We start from the raw sequence: 23,789 nt of genomic DNA, 5'->3' as shown, positions 1-23,789 counted from the left end.
TTATTATTTTTTTTGTGTGTGAGTGTACTTCTTTTATTCTATAACACACAGAAATAGTTATGAAATTATGTGATGATATCTCTAAGTTTAATTTATATCTGAATTAATTTTCTAATATTTTTTATCTTAAATTAATTAATTCTAAAATGTTTTGTAAAATGTTTTCTAAAAAATTGCTGACACAAGTTCAACTCGTTCTAACATTACAAATGAAGGGATAAAATCTCTAATGCCTGCGGTAAACCTTATAAAGATACCTAAGATTCTCTTTCCTGAATTGACATATGTCAAAGAAATCCCTAAAAGAATTTCTTAGTAAAAGCACTAAGGAACAAATTTCACACGCAATCACTCTTGTGAACTAGGTGCAAACAGACGTGTTCTGCCTTTGTCCCTAGGAATAAAACATGCCCTCCCGTGGAAAAATAAATTGAAATTAATTCCTTCTTTTCTGTCACTCAACTGCAAAACTTTGTTACACATATATATTGAATCTTTTTAGAGGCAATTTGCATTCAAAATTTAAAGCATACCTTTAAATGAAGTTTGAAGACAATATATCAAATTTTATCCTATAACTAGTTGCGCTTTTGATTTACCCAGTTAACGTACACATGTCGAGACGATAGATAACCTAACTGTTAACCATATCGATCTAAGGTTTGATACAGATCAATAATATTCATCTAAAAATCCCCAAAAATCCACGAATACAACATTTCAACAATTTTGCTTGGTGGTTTTATTGACTTATCAGGTTCGCGAAAAAACAAACAAAAATTCAAAAATTGGATTTTTAAGGAAATTAAAAAATATTAATATATGTAATATTAAAATCTGGAAGTAGAACTTACCAATGATTTCAGTACTTTCTACACATCATACAAAAGAAAATGAAAATTGCAATTTAAATTTTTTAATGACAGACACAGTCTTTCAAATGTATTATAATTCATTTAACTGGAAATTCTTCTGGGTTTTCTTCTCTTGCATTTCTAAATCATATCGTATTAAGTACTGGATGAGTTTAATGCTTTTTAATATATGATTAATTTTCAAATAGATTCTAGAAACATTACTTGGAAAGAAGAAAAAAAAAGATGAAAAATAAAAGCTAAGAAAAGTCATTAAAATTTGCTTTTTTTTACTTATCAGGCCCTCGAACAAACATACAAAAATTTAGAATTGGATTTTCAGAGTATATGGAAATTCCAAAAATATCAATATCTGAAAATATAACACATGGAATGTTAAAATTTGGGAGTAGAACTTATCAACGATATCAATCATTTCTAAACATCATATAAAAAAAGTGAAAATTGCTATATTTATTTTTTTATGACAGACACAATCTTTAAAATAAATTATAATTAATTTAACTAGAAATACTTCTGGTTTTCTTTTCTTTCATTTCTAAAACCCATACTATTAAGTACTGGATGAGCACAATGTTTTCCAATATACAATTAGTTTTCAAATAGCTTCTAGAAACATTGTTTTGAAAGAAAGAAAAGCCCGAAATGAAAAAGCTAAGAAAAGTAATTGAAAAAAAGAAATTTGACCTTGAGTTCTACAAATTTCACTTTCAAATCTAATTTCAGAGACACCAAGAATCAGAATACTGAAGTGACAGAAGAAATTTTATAAGAAACAACCAAGCATAGCGTTAAGTGCTCTATATTTTTTGCAGGAAAACAAGGAAAACGTGCGTATTATGTCGAATTGTTTCAAAGTTTAGTCATTTTGTTTTTTACAGATTTTTTCAGGTAATTTCATGTTGCAATCCAAAATTTGTCGCAAATACTTGCAATCATACAATTATGCAAGCTGTTTCTAAATAATCGTAATAGTGGTTATATGCTTCGTAATTGGAATTATCAATATCAGCAGATCAGAGGAAGTAGTTTTTACAAAACTTTCTCGCATATTCTCTACTAGAAGTGTTATCCCCACCCCCCTCGCATTAAATTGTGCACTTGGGCAAGGCAGAGAACGTCTTGCATCCTATTGGCGTACAATAGTTATGATATATTAACCTTTGGTGTACATTTAGCTTTTTTATTGAATCTATCGCAGGATCTTTGGTGAGTTTATTGGTGATTTAAGACTGACATATGATTAAAAAATTGTGCACGAAATTGTGTGACATACGAAAATTAAATTTGTCTATTAGACACGTTTTTTCCAATTAACTGAAACCAAAATTTGGCTCAGAGATATAAGTGTAGTTTCAAAATCACATAAAACAAATTGATACATTTCATTGCGTTTTTTAATTATCATATTTACATGTTTTCTGAAAAGAAAAAAACAGATTGACAGGTGGTCAATGTATTTTTGAATTTTATTCAAAATGTGATAAGATCTGTACTATAGATGTTAGAACTCTGTACCGAATGTTATCCATTTAGCTCTCTTCTTTTTGCAGTTATCATGTTTTGTACTTATATTCGTGAGCCAGAATTTCTTTGAGCGAATTTTACCTAAAATTTGATAGAAATCTAAAAATTTGGTGTTAAGACCGTATATCAAATTTCATTCGTAAATACCAAAGCGTTTTTAATACCTTTGCAACAAACAGACAGACGGACAGATGGACATAAAGCCAAAAAATGTGTTTTTTGAACTGAGGGTGGTCAGAAACGTGGGGATTCGTCAAAATCTCGATTTCTAATAATATAAATATAAGGGAGGGAAAAGAAAAAGTGATTTTCATGTACACTTGCACATGAAGATGTCCTTTATGTCTTGTAGTGGTCATATGAATGCCATTATTTCTCGTTGCCAGAAATGAATTTGTTTAAATTTCAATCGACCAATTCTTTTTTATTGATACCAAAATTTACTAAGAACTATTCAAAACTAGGTTTTTCTAATGGATCTCTACTATTACATCATTTTGACGTTTTCCGGTGATGACTTCTAAAATTTTGATCAGTGGAAAATGAAGCTTCAAAGATATTTTAACATTAATAAAAATCGATTTGTTTGACAAGATATTTTGTTGCTTTGATTTTCACATCATTACATTTTAAATAAATTATAACCTCGTTTCATACAAACAAATAGAAACAATTTCTCGAATGAAGATCTGTCCTAGATTGGAGCTCTACTGTAGTCTAGATAATATTAATTTTTTGGGCGGTATTATGACTTAGTTACAAAGATGGTATATGAAATGATATATTCCATGGTGTCTGAAATAATTTTTTAGAATAAACGCTGTATGGTTATGGAAAGAGAATAAGTATTTCCATTTAGATCTCTTCAATTAAATATTTCAACAAAAGATTAATTGTCCTTATATTGTGACATAACTATGATATGTCCTTATGGAGGAATCTTGATAGTCTGCGATTTACTAAAATATTTTAGAAATAAGATCAGGTAAAAAAAAATTATTGTTCTCGAAAATTGCTCATATCAGACCACAAACAATTGTATAAATTGCACTATTTTATTCAATGGGACAATTATTTTGAATTAAGAGAATAGCACCGAAAGCAGCTAAAATCCGTAATTCTCTTCTAAAATTTGAAGTAGAGAAATTCAAAGCAAAAAAAAAAATATTAAAGACATTAAATGTTGATTTAAAATGTACAAAAACTAAGTAGTTTTGTATCGTATGTAAAGTACATAGGATGAAAAAAATATAATATAATATATAAAATGCCCCAAGTGGATACATATGTTGTATACTCATGTGAATTTTAGAATCAAAAATTTTATTTGCTTTGATTGTGTTTAAAGAAATTTGAAGTCCAATTTGATTCTATATTTTTATCGATGTGACAATTTTTAATCTATTTTTCCTATTTTAAAGTGTATTTTATAAATAATTAATTATCTTGTTTAGAAGACAATTAAATAATTTTTTTAAAAATATTTTCCCTATCAATGAAAATTAAGAAAAAGTGTCGTAGTCTCCAGGTAAATTTGATATTTTCTGTAGCCAGAATGGCAACACGGAATTAAAAAAGATTTAATAATTAAAAATCCTTGAAATTTGTTATTTTCCCTAGAAAATAATTATTTATTATTTGTCATTTTTGATTAATAACAGATGATTCAGGCTTTCAATAGGCATTATAATTGTTATGATTTATTCAAAGATTCTGTGAATCATATCACATTCCCAGATCTGTTATGACAGTTTATGAAAATAAATTCTGAAGGCGACGTATAACGGATTTTGCCTTCTAGCGTTTTATGGAATCGGCTCTTGAAGAAAAAAGAAGTCTTCTAGAATCTTTCGTAATATTGATACAATGTGTATCGCTTTGGATTTCGCTCTCTTTTCAGCCAAGATAATTTATATTGAATTTTAATCTTTTTCTTCTAAATGACTGAATCTAAAATTTTACGAAGACAATTAAAAACAAATACATGAAGGCTTGACGTCGCATGCTAAATTCCATATAACTACACCACCTACCAGTAAGTATTTGGACACCCATGCAAATGAGGATATACGCGGTCCTGATCTACGTCACACCTTCTGTACTTAAATATCTTGTAGGAAATAGCATGGCATTAGACGCATGCAAGACGTCACGAAATTCATAGCTGTCTGACTTTGAGACAGAAGCAACTGTCATAGAAATGAACGATCCTTAAGAGGCATAGTGAACAAGTTAAACATTCCGAATTCGACGGTGGCTTTTATGATTAGAAAGTGGAAAGTGAATGGTAATTTTCAGAATGTGCTTCGACCCGGCAGAGCCACGAAAGAGATAGAAAGATGGACGACAGACAGAAACTAAGAGATAGAAATAGACGTGTGCTGTCCAAAGAAATTGGGACTATTTTTTCTCTCTTGTAGAACGTACAATGCATTCTAGAACTATAACGGAGTCGCACATTTCACGACTTTGTTATATTAACATCTCCAGTTTTATTTATCCATTTTTAGTTATCCCAGCTCAAGGATTATTTGGGAAGCGATGATAACTTAGCAGATCTTTTTGGGAAGTGGATTTCGAAGTGTCGTCTGCAAGTAGGTCAGTGAATATGAATTGACTACATTCTTTACCACCAGACAACAGATATTTTTATTTGGAAGTCTAATTTTATTTATTATTTCATTCAAGAAAACTCGCATTCAAAGATTCTGAAATCAAAGTTTCTTAATTTTTTTTCCTATTCGAATTTTCAAATTAATTTTTCATTTCTGAATAAAACTAATAGGATTATTTTATATTTATTTCAATTTTAGATTAAAATTTATTATATGTATATTAATGTAACTAAACTAATAAGTTTAAGAAAAGTATTTTCATATCGAGTTAGACAACAAAGACGTTTTTTTTTTGTTTTGTTTTTTTTCCGCCCATATTGTTCTCTAGAGAACAATTTTTTGCAAGCCCGAAACTGTCAGAGTGACTTGCAAATTGCACGTTGGAGAGATGTCAAGTTCCAGGGCTGTCAAGAACACAACAATCTTTCGAAATTGCCATGTTAGTGCGAAACCTGTCGATGTTGGCAAATCTGTTTACTTTTATTGCATATTTTCCACTGGTTCTGGATCTATTAAATAGGTGAGACATTTCGTATAAAGTCATTGCGAGTGCAGGTTAACAAGGTCTTAATTCAGGGATTAGTGCAACTGGTTTTTAAGGTATCTCCAGCTTCTATGCTGCACAATTTTGCCAATGATTTTTCACCATTTGATACTGCGAATCAACACATTTGAATTTCAGAATGACAAGTGAATCAAAATCAGGTAAATGAAAACTCAAATTTATTTAACTAAAATAAATAATGATTTTTTTAAATTTTTTTTTTACTAAATTTGGTGGAGAATGATTCCAAATTAAATAATTGAAAGCCCCTTTTGCTAATTTTTTTAAACTTTCGTTGCCAATTATTAAATAAATAATATGGTTTTTTTTAAAAAAAACTTTGCCCGGTTTTAATATATCTTCGTATATATTTTAATTTAAAATTTTTTAACGCAGAATAGTTTATCTTTCATAGAATGCATAAAAACACTAGAACTGGAAATGGCTAACTTTTAATTCCAATATATATTTTTTCGTGTTTTAATGAATTGATCAATAAACTGGATTTATGTACTATATTTTGGATTTGAAGGCCAGTTTTTTTTTAAAGAAAGAAAGAAACAGAAGAAATTAAGAAATTCTAAGTAAACAATCTACATCTTCAATTAATTAATTTCAATTGTTTGTTTATTTTTTTATTAGTTATTTTTTTAAGTTTATTAGTTATTAATTAGTTATTATTTATTTTTTAAGTTTTATTAGTTATTTTTTTATGAATTTAGTTATTTTTATGCATTAAAAAATGTTTATATAAATTTACACAGTGTTTATAGAAAATATAAAGAAATTACAGTGTGAGCTTAATTAAAATTTTTTTTTAAACTTTCAGTAAGATATTCAAAAAATAAAATATTGTTTTCAATATAGAAAAACAGAATATAATAGAATACACTTCAAAAAATGTAACATTTTGAAATGCACTAAATTTTTATTTTAACAAATATTATTTTTTCTGAAAAATATTTCAATGACTAAGGCTAAAATATAAAATGCCAATGATGATAGATCTATCGTTATATCATTATTATCAAAAAATGTAACATTTTGAAATGCTTTTAAATTTTTATTTTAACAAATATTATCTTTTCTAAAAAATATTTCAATGACTCGGCTGAAATATAAAATGCCAATGATGATAGATCTATCGTTATATTATTAATATCACAGTATAGTGAAGATGATGATGATGGATGAATGACATCGAAATATTTCGATTGCATGGTGGCATGAAATCGAAAAATTTCGATTATCGATTCGACTCTGAATATCGATTATTTCGATTATCAAACACTTATATTATATTATTATTTTCTCAAAATAGAAGGAATTTTTTCAGTATTGAAATTTTTGGTTTGTATTTGAAATTAAATGCATGAAAAAAATTTATGCAACAAAATATATGATTAAAGAAAGGGATCGAAAACAATTTTACCTGATATTTAATATTCCTTTGATTTTAGTGGAGTTCAAATTGTAGATATACAGTCACATGATAAATATAACTGCGCATGGCATCTAATTTCATCTCGTCTTATGGCATGTTATTGATACCATTTTTTTTTCGGCACAATGTGTAACAGATTTCCAAATTAAATCGATGCGTTGGATTCGATAAGCATATGTGAATATAAATTATTTCCATTCGATGGTTCCTACAAAGAATAAAAATTATTATAAATATGAGGATTAAATATAGTAATTTTGTTAATCTCAACCAATAATAAAAGCACTTGTATGACTATGTCTGTCTCTTGATACATTGCATGATACATAACATAAAATTGATATGAAAAATATTTCAAAATTGATATCATATTGATATGATAACATAAAAATACTTTGGAATGTAGGCACTTGATTCCAAAAGCGATATTTTGGAAATTTTAATTAATATTTTAATTAAAAATAATAGATTGCGACTTTTTGGAGATAATTTTTCAAAATATAATATCATTAAAAGATTTGTACAGTTTAAAAAATACATTTTCTATGATACATTTTAATCTTTATCTTAATCTTAATCTTATTATAAAGATGAATGTGTGCGTGTGTGTCGGTACTCTACATGCCAGACCATATGACCTACAGCTACCAAATTTGGTACATATATACTTTGGAGGTTGTAAATGCAGCGATATTTTTGAAATTCTAATTAATTAAAAATGAAGCGAAATTTTGACAATGATTTTCCTACGATGATTTCCGAAAATATTATAGCACAAAAATGGTTTTTAAATCATCTTAAAGTTTAAAAAAAAATAATCATTTCAATGATACCAATGGTTTACTCTTTAAATTAAGTCTGTAATGAATTTTTTAAAATGTTTTAATTAATTAAAATATTAAATTTAAAATATTAAAAATATTTTTAAAAATTCATCTTAATTTTCAAATTTTTACTGATTTTTTTATAAATTTATTCAACTATCTTTTCATGCCATTTAGCTAATGCTTATTTTGCCTATTTTGTTTCTTGACTTCTATAACTGTAAAAGTCTTTTTCTCCTTAACGTAGAATCATGAAGTATTTTTCAATTTGAAATAGAAACACAATGGAAAAACTAAAAATAAGGTCTTGTTTTTTTTTTTTTTTAAATAAAAATTAAGTCCATTCAATTGTAAAATTTTTTTTCATCAAATGTTTGACTTAAAAGTTATCCACATATATTACTGCATACATTTAGAAATTCGTAACAGCTGCACGCTCAGTTTACATTTAATGAATTTATATTTATATTTTAAAGAAACTGTATTGAAATCATAAAAAAGCTTGTTCGTCTAATATCTTATTTAATAGCAAAAAAAAAAAAAAAATGTGGTGCATAAATTTCTACTGTTTGGTTATTTTATTATTGATATATCTCAATCTTTCTCAGCAATAAAATTTTTTAAATATTTTTTTTTTCAAATTTGCGATCTTATTTCAATAAAAAATAAAAAAAAAAAATCTCAATTGTCGGGTTTTTTTTTTTTTTAATTTCCAAGTTTTTATTTCATTCTAAATAAATAAACGATACAACTGAAATATCAATTCTTGTTATTTTAGACAGAAAAAAAAACCCCTGGTGTTTATAAATTAAGGGGAAAGCACAAAATGCTGATTTTCGCACCCAAAAGTAAATTGTGAATGGCTGAAGAAATTGACTTAATTACCATACATGATGGTTGTAATGATTGGATTTTGAAGCGTTAGGAAATAAACGTTCATAGATGGCGCTAGACCACTAGCGCGAGTGTAATTAAAAGAGTGATGTCATTCGAGTGTTGGCTCTTGGAGGAGAAGGAGTTACTGAGCAGAGTAACTCGAACGAATCTGAAATAAATCTGTTAAGTTTTCTATTTGCCTATTTATTGAAAGCACTCACGAACCAGCCACGACAATGGTGTTGCTGACAGAACTAAAACTGATACGCTATTGAAAAAAAATCCGACTGATTGTCAATAAATAATTGCAAATTATCTGAACTACATGATAATATTCGTTTCAGGATTGCGAAAACAGCATTTTCCGACGATTTTGGTAAGGGATGGCAAGAAGGAACGTGTTCGATTATTACGCCTCTTAATTCCGCGATAATCTTAGTTTGTTCGCCCTTTTGCTAAATGTAAATATCTCCTGCTTCATCTTTCCTCTCACACACACCCTTTTTTTTCAAAATATAAACGTCTTCTGACGCATGCGCAAAAGCTCCGAGAGTTTTCGAATCCGAGGGTACGTAAGTCAGATAAGAAAACAGTTAAACGGTTAATATGAAAAATAATGTTATGTGCTACATGCATGATTTATCAGCATTTTTTGTCTCTCTAGAGCAAATAATCGGAATCAATGAACACAGATCATTTTACTAATGGAAAATTTGCAGCTAAAATAGAAGAGGACGGTTCGATCAGAAATGTTGTTAATTTGGAAATGCCAGAAGTGTTAATGAATGATCATGAAGAAATCTTTAAAACGCTGAAATAATTATAGTTCAGGTCAATCGGCCCAAATTGCTGCAAATAAGGATCGTTAGATAGAAATAACAGCCAAATGTATTTGTCGGATGGTTGTAATCAAACTTATACAAGGGATAAAAACAACATGGACACTAGAATGTCTCACAAATTGGTGTCAGATTCTAGAATACATGCTTGTTTATCGCATTAATCCGATTACCTGTAAACAGTTAGGTGTATTCCATTGAGAATTTTTAACAACAAGTGGTAATGGTCTCCCATAAAACTTTCTCAATTCCTCTCTAATGAAGTCTTATCCCAGGGAACATCCTACATGGATTGGCGTACAATTCGTTACGAAATATTAACTTTTGGAGGGAATTTAGCATTTTTACTGAATCTATCGTGTGATCCTTAGCGAGTATTTTGACGATTTCCCCCTGGCATGCGGTTAATAGTATTCGGGAATCAAATCTGTATATTTTAGACGAATTTTTCCAAACCGATTGAAACAAAAATTTGTCACAAAACTACAGTTATATTTATAAAATAAATAAGTAAGAATGAGGTAATATACTAAAAATACACACGCCGTGATGTTTACTACGTGATTGTGTAGTCATATGAGCAAAACGAAAGTGCCACGCATTGATCCCCCACGTGTGCATATTAGTTTTACCTCTGCAATATTTTGAGGGCCACATTCGTGCATCAAAAAAGAGATCCACCTTGAAATTTATCTGAAATCAGTTCGATGTTACAAAAGGAGCGGCACAATGAGAATATCTGATGACGTATGATCATCTTCGATTCGCGTAAAAGATCTTCTCACGTTCGATAACACCTGTAAACCACAAAGCGGCGACGATCTTAGCGAGTTATCGGCCGACGCGTTATGTTTACTCAGATATTTGGTAAGAGAGCAAACGATATTACGATAAATATTACGATAATGAATTGCTTTCAAGAACCGACGTAATCAGTGCTGCCCGCACTTGACTTTTAGACCACTCCACAAGACATAAGAGGCCGGCCTAACACAGCCTTTTCCTGCAAACACGCTTTCGAAACCGGTTAGAAAAGATCTCCAACAAGGAAGTCTTGTGAGACCCTAGTAGTATATTGCTCAATTCATGCAAACATAACTGGAAATCATCACACTTCTCACCTGGATCAATTTCAGATGAATAAAATGGCATTAATGGAGAGTTTCCAAAATAACTCTACTTGATAGTCATAGGCAGTCATTATAAGCTCATAAATGCTGATTTAAATTCTTCATTGTTCTCAAAAAGATTTTTAACTAAAGAACAAAAATAATGAATTACAGAAAATTAAATCAGTGATCTCATGTCAATAAAATATTCAAGTTTTGGGATTGTTACATAAAAGATGTCTCATAATACAAGCCATCTTCGGCAACCACCTTGTTCGCCCAGAATATCGACTTTACTGGATGCTAAACTATTAATATGGAATACATATATTAAAATTTCAATTTGTTAATTAAGAATGAGACCTGCAGTAAATAGAATCAGTCTACAACTAAATATTGCTCGAGCAAATTAACATGTACATATGTTATATTTAAAGTGTATGATTTCGCTATTTCATAGAATTCTCAGTTATTTCACGAAATAATCCATTATGCATGATTTATCAGTTATTTCACGAAATAATTCATTATGCATGATTTATCAGTTATTTCACGAAATATCACATTGCACGAAATAACGGATTTTATACTTTAACAATGCAAGTCATGCCGATTGCATACCTAGTAAAAGTTAAGCCTCATTTCGCGCTGGATTAAACTTTGTTTGACGCGAGAATCTTGAAGTCGTTTACATTTTTTTCCTCTGACTGAATGGAAGTCTATGTGACATGGAGTAACTGTTTCTTACAAAATTTAGTAGCTTCATTTATTAGCTAAGCGGAGTGCTGAATTGATTGCAGATGTAAAAGAACTCAATGAAGTAGTCAAGTCTGGAAGATTTAGACTGAATTAATTCATTGAACGCTTTTACAGCTGCGTGATTAGAGTAAAATGTTTATACGATAGTTTGTTTATTCTTGAATGTTGCCATTCGACATCTATACTATGACAGTCTATAAAAATGAATGTCGTGTGTATGTTGGCTTTCTACAGGTCAGACAGTTTGACTTACAGCTACTTAATTTGGAACGTGTATATATCTTCGGGGGTGGGAATCCATCGGAGCATTTCTATTTTGAACTTTTAATTAGAATTCTAATATATTAAAAATTAAGCTGAATTTTGGTGTTTCTCTGCCATAACTTCCAAAAAAAAAATTATTCCACAGAAATAAATTTTATCGCGATTTTAAATTTTAAAATGTGCCTTTTCAATGTTACCAATTGAACCCTTTGCACTCGGAAAAGTAATTCGATGCATACTTATTCGCCTAATACAAAAACTTTTTTATTACTCCGAAATATATATATAATTGTTTTAAGTTGAATTCTCCAGTTTAATTCATTTGCATCTTCTTACTGCTCTTCAGGTATTTCTAACAATAAAAATGAAATAAAATTTCAAAATGATGTACCGTCTACAATGGTGAGTGAGAGTCACCATCCGTAAGCAAAGGGTTAAAAGTTATGCGAATTTTTACCGAATTTTGTAGGGTTTAATTAATTAATTAATTAATTTTGCCTAATTTCCAATATTGCTGCCATGAAATTCAAACCGTTTACATTGTTTCATCAAATATTTTATCGCGTGATTTCCCTCCAAAGTTGAAACCCTAAGGAATAATGATCCTGTTTAATATCTTTACAAGACAAATAAAAAAATATAGTTACAATAACGTGAAATTTAGAAGAAAATTAAACCAGATATTTGCATTTTTAACAGCGCTATGATGCTATAAGATCGTTTGCATTAGGAAAGTTCATGTATACAATACATGCAGTAAGTCAGACAATTAAAATAACACGGCTCTAATATCAAACAATTTGGCAGAATTAGGGGCATGGAGCTATATCCAAACGATTTATTTGAAAACAAAAACAAAAAAAACCTATGTTTCTGGCTAACGAAGTGATCGCCGGAAAAGATTAATAGCAATAAGATCATTTTCTGGACAGATACGTGAGCGTATTATATAAATAAAGTTCACAAAACTAAGCATAGTACAAGAATCATTCGCAAGAGATCAGTTCCTTACCTGATGCGGCCAATGGCGATCAATTGTCTGCATCCCTGGGCTGAGTTCAGTTCAGTTCAGTTATACTGACGTTTCGTTTTAAAGCAAAACAAAGGCTATTTTGGGACTGACCTGATAATTTTGAACCTCTGTCAGATGAAAAAGTCGGCACCTGCGCTGGCACCCCTCTCCAAACTTCCGCATCACACCAGTGGGAGTACGTTTGCCCCCAACAGATTTAACATGCACAGACCCACTTACAAGACGGTTCATTCTGTGAAATTGGGTCCCGAGCCTGAAATCCTCCGATTCCGAAGTCGAGACCTTACTACCAGGCCACCGCGACTCTCCCAGGGCTGAGAGAAAAGACGCAGAGATATTGATTTTTTTTTAATTATTATCCCGAATTTTCTGATATATAAATTTATAAAAAATGCCTTTTCTATGAATTGTAAAATATTAGGATAATATGAACACTGTCACGTTTAATTGGTCAAGTTCTTATCTTCTATAATACGTACACTTAGTTCCTCTCAAATTTATAAATAACAAGGGTCTGCTTAAATTGAATAGTCTGTAAACTATCGTGAGTTATAAAAATATATATATAAATGAAACTTTATAAACTATTAAATTTATTATTATTTTTACAAAGTTGCTAAAATAGAAAATTAACCTAAAATGAAACATCAATATAATATTAAAATATTAACTAACTGATTAAGCTGAAAATGCATTGAAAGGAGAATCTTAATTTACCCCCTTATGAAAGTGGCTCTTCAAATGCGAATTGCTAAAGGCTGCAAAATGGGTAGAACGTCCTCATAAACCTAAATATCTTAATTTTTTTAATCTAAAAATTGAAATGGAATTGTAATTCGATGCAATAATTACGTGGATTCTATCAGCATCTGAAGTGTAATTTGAAACTCTTAATTGAATTAATATATAATATAAATATAATAAAATATAGATATTAAATGATATTATTAATAAAAAATATAAAAAATCATTTCATAAAATGCAGAAAAATTTATCAATCTTTTGTAGTAAGAATCTATTTCGACTCTTAATTAGATGACACATCTGATTCTAGGATATTTATTGTCTATTTTTTTTCTCATTTATATAAGAATATAAAAGGCAGAGAGATTTTAAGATTTAATTTCAATTTGGAAGTAAAAAAAGAAAGAAAGAAAAAAGAAATCTATTCTTCAAGTATCGAGGCAGAGATATTATGCACGGGAAGCAATGAAATACGAACTGATGGTATTGTGCGCCATCTTATTTATACTTCTCACTCTCTCGTATGGGGCCGCGGTGGCCTGGTGGTAAGGTCTCGGCTTCGGAACCGGAGAGTTTCAGGTTCGTGACCTGATTCCACCGAAGAACCGTCGTGTAAGGGGGTCTGTTGCACGTTTAATCCGTCATGACCAAACGTCCTTTTGCTGGTGTGGAGAAGGAGGAGTGCCAGATCAGGTGTCGTCCTCGTCATCTGACCGTGGTTCAAAATGACGAGGTCCGTCCCAAAATAACTCTAGTGTTGCTTCAAAAGGGACGTTAATATAACTAAACTAAACTAACTCTCTCGTATACGAAGTATAAAGAATATATCGTAATCATCAAAAAATTCGAACTCGAGATTTTCAAGAATCTCCACGTTTCGGATCTCGCTGAGTTCGAAAAACACATTTCTGGCATTATGACTGTGTGCCCGTATGTCTGTCTGCCTATCCCTCCCTCCGTCTGTCTGGTCAAAGATCATTCAAAGTTAGTTCATCTATCTGACTCAAAACTATCAAATTTTGAGCAAAATCCGTTCATAAGAAGTCTGTCTGTCCGGCTGTTCGAATATAATTACAAAACGAAGAGAGTAAGATGAATAATATTCGGTGCACGGATTGAATATACATAGTTTGGATATTCAATCCGTGTACCGAACTCAGCAAAGGTTGACCATCTGTCGGTGTATAATTCAGAAGTATGTCGTGGTGAATAGCATATAAGCCAGTTAACAACTACGCTACACGAGCGTACGCTTTTGTAATCTGGTTAAGTTACTGGACTGCTAACCACAAGACCCCAGGTTCAATCCTCGCTCATTCCCATACCGCTACATTGGTGACCCGGACGATGAACCTTCAACCTTCGTACAGCTGTTGTGGCGCCATCTACCCGCAACCAAAAGTTGTCAGACTCACTTGACGCAGCAAAACCAAAGTCGTCAGATTCAATTGACGCAGCAACCACTCACCCACACACACTGACTACTCAACTGGGTACTGGCCCATTTAGACAACAGCTAATAATGCATCACCACTCAACAGCCATATCGTTCGTCTCACCTCCGACTCACTGGAGGGAGAGTACTGTGGTGAATAGCATATAAGCCAGTTAACAACTACACTACACGAGCGTACGCTTTTGTATCCTGGTTAAGTTACTGGACTGCTAACCACGAGGTCCTAAGTTCTATCCTCGCTCATTCCCATACCGCTACAGTGTAAACACAATGACTTAAATATATCAAATTTGGTATGGGATTTTGTGACTACAATTGTAGTTCCGTGCCAAATTTCTATTTTAATCGGTTGAGAAAAACTCGTCTAAAAAAGGAAATAAAATTTTCGGATATTGTTAATTGCATGACATGGATTAATTGCCAAAGTGCACTCAATAGGTATGAGTAAAAATGTTAAATTTACACCAACTATTAATATTTCCTAACTATTGCAGCAAACGCCATGTAAAGTATTCACTGGGTTAACACCTTTTTTAGAGAGAATGCGAGAAAGTTTTGAGGAGACCATTCCCAATGGTTAATATTTAACATTATAATTTTTAAAATGTTAAATAAATATTTTATAGGCAGACTCTCGTATTTGAAAATTTATATGAAAACTGTTTCGTCATGCGTCATGAACAAATGTTTTCTGGTTGTAAAGCAGAAAGATAGTGATAAAAGTGTGTAATGATGTTATCTCCGCGATTACGTTCTTAAAAATCAAACTCCGTTCAAAATCGAAGACTTTTCTGACGTTTATGTTTTTGATGAGTAATGCTTTTGTAATCCCTCGTGGACGTTTCGACGTTGCTCTAAATATAGATCCCGTGATGAAGTAAAACTGGTACTCCGTTCTCATTTCACTCAAGATCTAATACTTTTTTTATCACATGATCGTGCACTTTATTTTCGCATACAATATTTTTACTCTTTCTAATTATTATCATTTAGAAATTTTAGATTGTCCATAAAATAATTTTAATAATATAAATATTAATTTCAGTAAGAGAAAGACATTGTGTGAATCCATATTTTCAAATTATATGCACATTGGATTGGTAGCATATGGATATATCTTAACTATTATTATCTTATCTCTACTAATAATAAAAAGAAATGTGTGCGAGTGTTGGTGCTCTACACGCCAGACCGTTTGATCTTCAGTTGCGAAATTTGGCACATATGTACCTTGGTGGATATGAATGTGCATATCAGTGAACTTTTATAAAATTTTAATTAATTAATAAAAAAACAGTACATTTTTTGGCGTTTGCCCGCGATAACTTCCGAAATTATTACAGCATAAAAGTAAATTTCCCACCGTCTCAAAATTTTAGAAAATTGTCTTTTTAATAATACCAATTTAATAGTCAAGCGAAATTTTGCCGAAACTTGCCTGAAAATTTTTTTGCCTGATTTCTGAAAATAGATTAAATTGTTGTCCTTAAATTCAAACCCTTTTATCGTTTCATCCAATTTAAATTGCGTGGTTTTCCTCATTTGTTGGAAGCTAAAGAAAAAGTTTTTTTATTTTATATCCGCATAGTTTACAATAACAAAGTGATGCTACATTTATGAAATTTAGAAGATAAACAAACCTAACATTTACATTTTTAATAGCACTCACTATGATATTAAGATCTGACCAGTGAATGTAAGGCAGACCAATGATTGTAACAAGTCTGCGTTACAAAGATTCAATAAGAAAAGTTAAAAATATTACAACAAGGCAATTAAAAGGACGAAGCTTCAATATCTGACAGTTTAACAAAAGCATGGACATGAAGTTATATTTAAAAGATATATACCATTAAATATAAATAATAAGTGCAGCGAACTAGCTGGTTGTCATAGGCGATTCGTTTATCATATAAATGTAATCCATAATGAACAGTTTTTACTAGCTATGGTGGCAGTTAGCAGGCGAATAAATAAATAAATTATATGCTAAAATTTAATAAAAATAAAATGGGAATTCAAAAAAAATTGTTATTTTATAAGTTATTTTTGTACAATTTCATAGCGTGTTTAAGAAAATCGAACATAACATCTAATAAAAGCAGCATTTTTCGCAGACGATTTAGGTGGAGTATCTGATATAAATCGTCTGTGTTGATGAAAAGAATACACACAAAATCGTTAATTAAGTTTATCGTTTTAAGACATCGATTTCACATGCATGTTGGCATAATTCTATTTCGAGATCAAAGTGGAAATGGAAATTAAGTTAGTGAAATTAAAATGTGGAACTTCATTAAAAATCATCGTCGAATTATTTTGAAAGTCGAATTATTTTTTGACGATCACAACTCTATATGAAAATTTAAATTTCGAAAAATTCAAAAAAGAAAAAGAGGGGAAAAAATGACACTATTTGAAAGGTCGAGATATTTTTCACAGCTCGAGGAAGGTGAATTTTTTTCGGGAAACAGGAGTGAGATTTCTAAAAATTTCAAACGTAATTTTAGGAGAATCCTATTTCTCTATAGAATCAATAATTCTGAAAATATTTAAATTATTATTCCTCATTAGTAATAATCCTGCTATTAAAATGGCGTCTTCTTTTTACTTTCTCAGATACAGAAAAAGTATCGCAATCATAGAAAAATTGAAACTGAAGATTTGGACGAATCCCCACGTTTCAGACTTCTCTAAATTCGAGAAACATTTTTCTGGAATTATATCTGTCTGCCTCTCCGTCTGTTCATCTGTTTGTTTGTGAGAAAGATAGCACCCAAACCTTTTTAACTAGATGGATGAAATTTAAAAGTCTTTACACCAAATTTGCAGATTTCTGCCAAATTTTGAACGAAATCCATTGGCAGGAAATCTGTCTGTCCACCTGTTTGAATATAAGTTAACACGATAACTATAAAACTAAATGAGCTGGACGGGTAAAATTGGGCACACAGAATTATCTGTGTTGTAGACATATCGAATTTTGAGTTAAATCCAATTGTCTGTCAGTCTGTACTTTCAGAAACATGTAAATACGATAATTCTAAATAGAGTAACTTAAATATATCAAATTTAATATTTGAGTTTGTAATTACAAATTCAAATATTAGTTGAAGCGTAGTTGTGTTTGAAATTTTGGTTTTAATCGTCACGAAAAATACGACTAAAACACAAATTTGATTTACGAATTTGTAGTACTGTTTGATTCTGTACGTTTTTAGTTATGTATGATTTGTAGTGTTTGAAATTTTGGTTTTAATCGTTTGCGAAAAACACGCCTAAAACACAAATTTGGTTAACGAATTCTATTAACCACATGACAGGGATTAATCGAAAAAAATCGCCATGGATCCTACAACAGATTCAGTTAAAACTGTTAAATTTATGCCAAAGGTTAAGATTTCATAAATTTTTTACTTATTGCCAAGGAAAGTGTTCTTTGGGCAAACACAAATGAAGTGAAACAACTCTTCAATCATTCATTCATGTATCAATCTAAAAATCAGAGCAATGAATGCAGTATCCACTAGATCTAATTGCTATTTTAAAAACAGAGTAGCGTGTATAAGTAAAAGGATGCGTCCCGATCTGCATTCAGACTTTGAAGCTTCTGATTTGGAACTAGATATTTTAGTCTAAAGTGTCGAGGAACTGTTTCGGTATTTAAAGTGCTGCGAGTCATTACCTTTCATGTTCGGATAAGGAATTAAAAATCAGTCTGAACGTCGCGCACGTACTAATTCTTTATCAAACGCACAGGCCATTTGCTTTTGACCTAACAAAAGATTGGCATAAAGTAATCAAAATGTTACAAATATTGAAATATGCTTAAAATAAATAAAAGTTTTATATAATCAGGAAAAATAGCTCTATGACAGTATCTCAATTAAAATGACTTATTTAATCAACAGTTATAGAAAAGAAATTAGTAACAAGTATTTAAGATATCAGTTCATACACTATAACGGTCTCATGATAAATATTACTTCACACATTACCTAGCCATATTCTTACACTACTGTGACGTAATACCGAAAATACAAAATAGATTTCAAAAGTACTTTTGCGCATTTGGTGTATAAATTGATTCTATTACCAAAAATCCTAAGAAAGAAATTTATATAAAAAGAAATTACGACACTCTGCGTCAATACCTTTTTTTAAAAAATTCTAATGTTTTCTCAGCTTAAAATTCCACAAAAAGAAAAAAAAAAGAAAAAAAAGAAAAGAAAAAAAAAAAAGTGAAATATAATGAGAGTGAAAAATAATGTGAGAATTTTAGAAAATAATTTTCAGTTTTCCCGCTTTTATTGGCCGATAACTCAAACTGAACATTAGACGATAGTTATTTGAATCAGCGTCCCATTTTGATCCGTGGTCAGATGACACGGGCGACATCTCAGTTAGTATTTCTTATCCGAACGTTCGCGCGATACTAGTGAGAGGCTGTTGAACTACTTCAACATATATAACAGATTTTCAATGGATTTGAATTGTAAACCTCCAGTCACGAAATCAAGATTGAACCATCAGGCCAAAGTGACCTTATACATGATTTGAAACAATTAATTTTGAAATCTGAAACGTTTTGAGCAAACTTCCGTTAGCTATATGTGCAAATATCATCTGCGTTTGCGGAAATGAATTTTTATGGGAAGAAATTGAAAAAAATGTATTGATCTGTCAAATTACTTTTTTTTTTTTTTTTACTAATGCAGATTGAGAATTTTTTTTCTTGTAATAATGATTTTCTCTTTTCTTCAGTATAAAGCATGAGTTAGTTTTGACAAAAGAAAAAAAAAAGCCAAGATTGCACAGGTTTTTATTAAAAATTTAAAGTTTAGTTATATTAAAGTCCCGTTTAAAAGCAATACTAGGGTTGTTTTGGGATGAACTCAGTCATTTTGAACAGCCCTCAGATGGCGGAGACAACACGTGAGCTGCCAACTCCTCTCCAAACTTCCATGCTACACCAGCGGGAGGACGTTTGGTCTCAACGAATTTAACGAACACCAAACCTGCTCACACGACTGTTCTTCAGTGGAATCAGGTCTCGAACCTGAAACCCTTCAGTTCTGAAGCCGAAATCTTAATACCAAGCCACCGCGGCCAACCATACAAATTTATTACCGTCCCTTTATGTACAGGTGTATACAAATTATACACAACTATAAAAAAATTTCAAAAATCTGGTACGTAAGAAAGTGATTAAAAGTCGATTACAAAATCCCCTTTTCACAATTTTGAAAAAAATTAAATTATAATAATTAAAATGATTAAATTAAATTAAGTGTATTATGATTAAGTTAAATTTTTAATAAGGGATTAAAAATAAAGTAAATGTGTATTCCCATTCTCAACTTTAAAAAATGACAGCTGGTCATCCTAATTCGATTGAAGGAGAAAAAGTTCGATTGTTGATCTTTTGTTCCACATTGAAAAAAAGAATCAAATTTATCCAGATTTAAATTTAATGTACTATCTTTTATTTTATAATTACTAATTCATTTAAAAAATAGTTATTTAATCTTTAAAAAAAGGTAGTTTAGACATCCCTGAGTTCGGGAAACAAGCCTTTGTCATTACGTCTCTTTGTTTGTGATAAAAAACTATTAAGAAACGCTTTGAGCTTGGCGGATGAAATTTGGTATATGGTCTTTACAATACATTTGTAGATTTCCATCAAATTCGTCTAAAGGAAGTTAGTTTGTCCGACACAATAATTATGAAACGAAGTGGACTAGATAGATAAAATTCGATTCATAGATTTATCTATGTTGTAGACATTTATCAAATTTTGAGCTAAATCCAATCCTCTGTCGGTCTGTGAAACATGTAAACACGATAATTCGAAACGCAGTTACATAAATATATCAAATTTTGCATGTGAGTTTGTGACTGCAATTCAGTTCTACGCCAAATTTTGATTTTAATGAGTGGGTAAAAACGCGTCTAAATGACACATTCGATTTTCGGAAACTATTAACTGCATGCCAGGGATTAATCGCCAAAATACTCGCCAAGTATCACACAGCTGATTCAGTAAAAATGCTAAACTCACGCCAAAAGTTAAGATTTCGTAACTATTATACCTGAATACCATGCAAGGTTTTCTATACCTTCCCCAATGTCCAGGTGGGGGATAACACGTTTATTAGATAGTCTGCGAAAAAGTTTTGGAGAGACCATTCCTGCTAGTTTATTTTTTATCCCCCCCCTCCTGTTGGAATTTTATTTTATATCACCAATTTAATATAATGGAATTAAATGCAGAATTTGATTTGTGAATTTAGATAAATTACACTCGTTGGCAGCCTGTTGCTAAATCCTTGCAACCCAGCTAAAGAATCTTCTTAATTCGGTCCGAGAGCTGTGTAAATAGTGCCTTATCTGAATAGGTAAAGAAGCAGCTACTTGAGGAGCTGCTATCTCTGAGGGCACCGGTTTCACAGAAGACGATGCGCAGATAAAGGAACACCCCTTCAAGTGTCGAAGAAGTTCCAGTGTTTCGTGGAGGTTCGAAAGTCAGAAGCATGTGACCAAACTCACGTGGATGGAAGTGTTTTCAAGAAACATAAACAATAAATATGCTGGTGATGGTAAAATCTGTTTTTCAGGTGGTTGAAATTCTTATCGATGGATTTATAAGACACCTTTGTTTATTTTTTTAGAAAATAAAACATTAAGGAATGACTTGAAGATGGAACACTCACGACGATATAAAGGAGAACAATATAATCACAGTGGAATGATTCACAAAGGAAACGAATCGTTTTAAGAGTGGGAGGCACAACCGTTACAGATAATGGTTATTGTTCTATTCAAATGTCTTTTTCTCATGGTCAAAATGTTATTGAAAAAACTTCAATCAAGTTCAATTCAAATATTTAAAAAAGTCATTTGCATATTTGAGCTATCGCTTTGAGATAAAAGACAATGAAGAGACCAACAGATGGTCAACACTTCGACGAATTTGGTTGATTGGGATCTTATAGGGTGCGGCAAAAAAATCAGGACAAACAATTTTTAAGATAACTTTATTAAGAATAAATAAACTAACAAAATATAAGTAATAATAATAAGAGTAGACTTTTACTAATAAATAAATTTAATTGTTTTCAAAGTGACTGTCTTTTGACAGAGATGCAGGGACACAGATGCTTATTGAAATGTTCGCAATGGGCCGCTGAAGTCTTCTGCCTTTTATATATTACATTACAGTCGAAGCGATTGCTTTAGAGAGTCCAAACTTTTATGTCGTTTAGTGCAGGTCCTAGAGTCCAAAATGAACTATACACTGTACTCTATGGGATTAGGGTCTGACGAATAGGGTGGCCATTCTCCAGACGATAACACTTCCTGAAAATGTACCTTGCACCACTTTTATGTCTTTTTGGCTTTGTGAAAGACTCTTGTTGAAACGTCCAGTTTACATTGACGAAGTGCCTTTTGGCCCACGGTAGATGTCGTTAGATACACTTTTTGATTTATTTTAATACCCTTATCCCCAAAAAACAGAGGTGTTTTGCCGCTTGTGCAAATTCCATTCCAGACTATGACCGATTTCGGATGACGGCGATGTTCAACAATTACTGAAGTGCTAGAAGCGTCTACAGACCAGATCCTATCATTCTAGGAGTTATAATCTTGTTGAACGGTAAAGGAATTCTCATAAGTGAAAAGGAATTTTTCCCAGCGATGACTTGTAGCTCGTAACAAGTCTTCGGCATCTTTGGAGTCGCACGAATTTGTTTTCTCCAGTGAGAAGCTGAACATTTTAGAACCTGTAAGGCTTCAATCCAAGCTCTGTTTTTGACATTCGCCGCACTGATCGGTTCCTTGTTTTCATTTCACGAGCAGTCTTTCTCATGAAATCCATTGAACTCACTTTTTGTTGGCCTTACGATTATTGGAAATGTCACCATACGTTTTTGGACATTTCCTGGACGCTGACCATCATTGCCAAGCTCTATGAAGCGATAGATTGCACCAGATACTGTTTGCCGATTCAATTGAATGATTTCATATTGTCGTTTCCCTTGCTTAAACAATTTTAAAATAGCATATCCTTTGCTTGACATTGTAAGAAAAGCCAAAAAACAATGCATAAACTAAGAAATCTAACAAAATATTTTATACAAATTAAAAAGATATTAATTAATTTCTATTCTATGATACAATAACTTTGTTCGAGTTTTTCTGCTGTACCCTGTAGATGCTTAAATTGGGTATTAGATTTTATTCATCTGTCTCTTTAATTCCGTTTTTAACCATCCCTTTAATTCCGTTTCAATCGTTTTAATTCCGTTTTTTTTTTCCGTTTCGTGTTCACTTGCATTTGGATGGATTGACAGATGAACTCCCTGCTGAAGAATTTCGTTTCAAAATTTGATAAAAAAAAATCTAATATCAAAGCAACCTAAACTATTTCACCTGTCTAAATCAATGTGTTTTCTGTGTTGTCGTGCTTACTGACAAACTGATATAATTCCGCTTTGATTTCCAATATGTTTTTTTTTAAATCAAAGAGATATAAAACTTGCATATTTGTCAAAATCTATTTACACCCGTAACTGGATACATGAATTTTCTTAGGCGGTCGGAGGCAAGGAATCAAAAAGACTCTACTGTTATTTTTCTTTTTTGTCTTTTATAAAAAGCATTGGAATTTATTTTGGAAACGCAATATATTCTAAAAATCATGTAATTTCCAAAAATATTAAAAATATTACAATTAAAAATGCTAAATGTTATGATATTAAATGTTGGAAAGATATTATAAGAAAAACCTAAACAATCTTTGGATGAGTCTTACTTCGTTTATATATTATGGGACGACACTAATGTTAATAACTGTGAGAATTTAACAAATAAAAATAA

General features: G+C 31.1%; 1 protein-coding gene and 1 long non-coding RNA gene across 3 annotated transcripts in view; one reads left to right on the top strand and one right to left on the bottom strand.

Annotated features, from left to right (window-relative positions):
• Window positions 1–23,789, top strand: part of LOC129972517 (sialin-like) — a 115,460-nt gene that overhangs the window by 4,480 nt on the left and 87,191 nt on the right. The window lies entirely within an intron of this gene.
• LOC129972519 (uncharacterized) overlaps window positions 1–23,789 on the bottom strand; it is a 65,080-nt gene that overhangs the window by 16,573 nt on the left and 24,718 nt on the right. For both annotated transcript variants that reach the window (XR_008784868.1, XR_008784867.1), the window contains exon 2: window positions 6,994–7,213. This is a non-coding gene — a long non-coding RNA (uncharacterized LOC129972519). The remainder of the gene's footprint in view (window positions 1–6,993; window positions 7,214–23,789) is intronic.

This window comes from Argiope bruennichi, chromosome 6, assembly GCF_947563725.1.
Source record: "Argiope bruennichi chromosome 6, qqArgBrue1.1, whole genome shotgun sequence".
In the NCBI taxonomy this organism is placed as follows: domain Eukaryota; kingdom Metazoa; phylum Arthropoda; class Arachnida; order Araneae; family Araneidae; genus Argiope; species Argiope bruennichi.
Note: the sequence above shows the minus strand (reverse complement) of the source record. Positions and strands in the feature narration are given on the sequence as shown.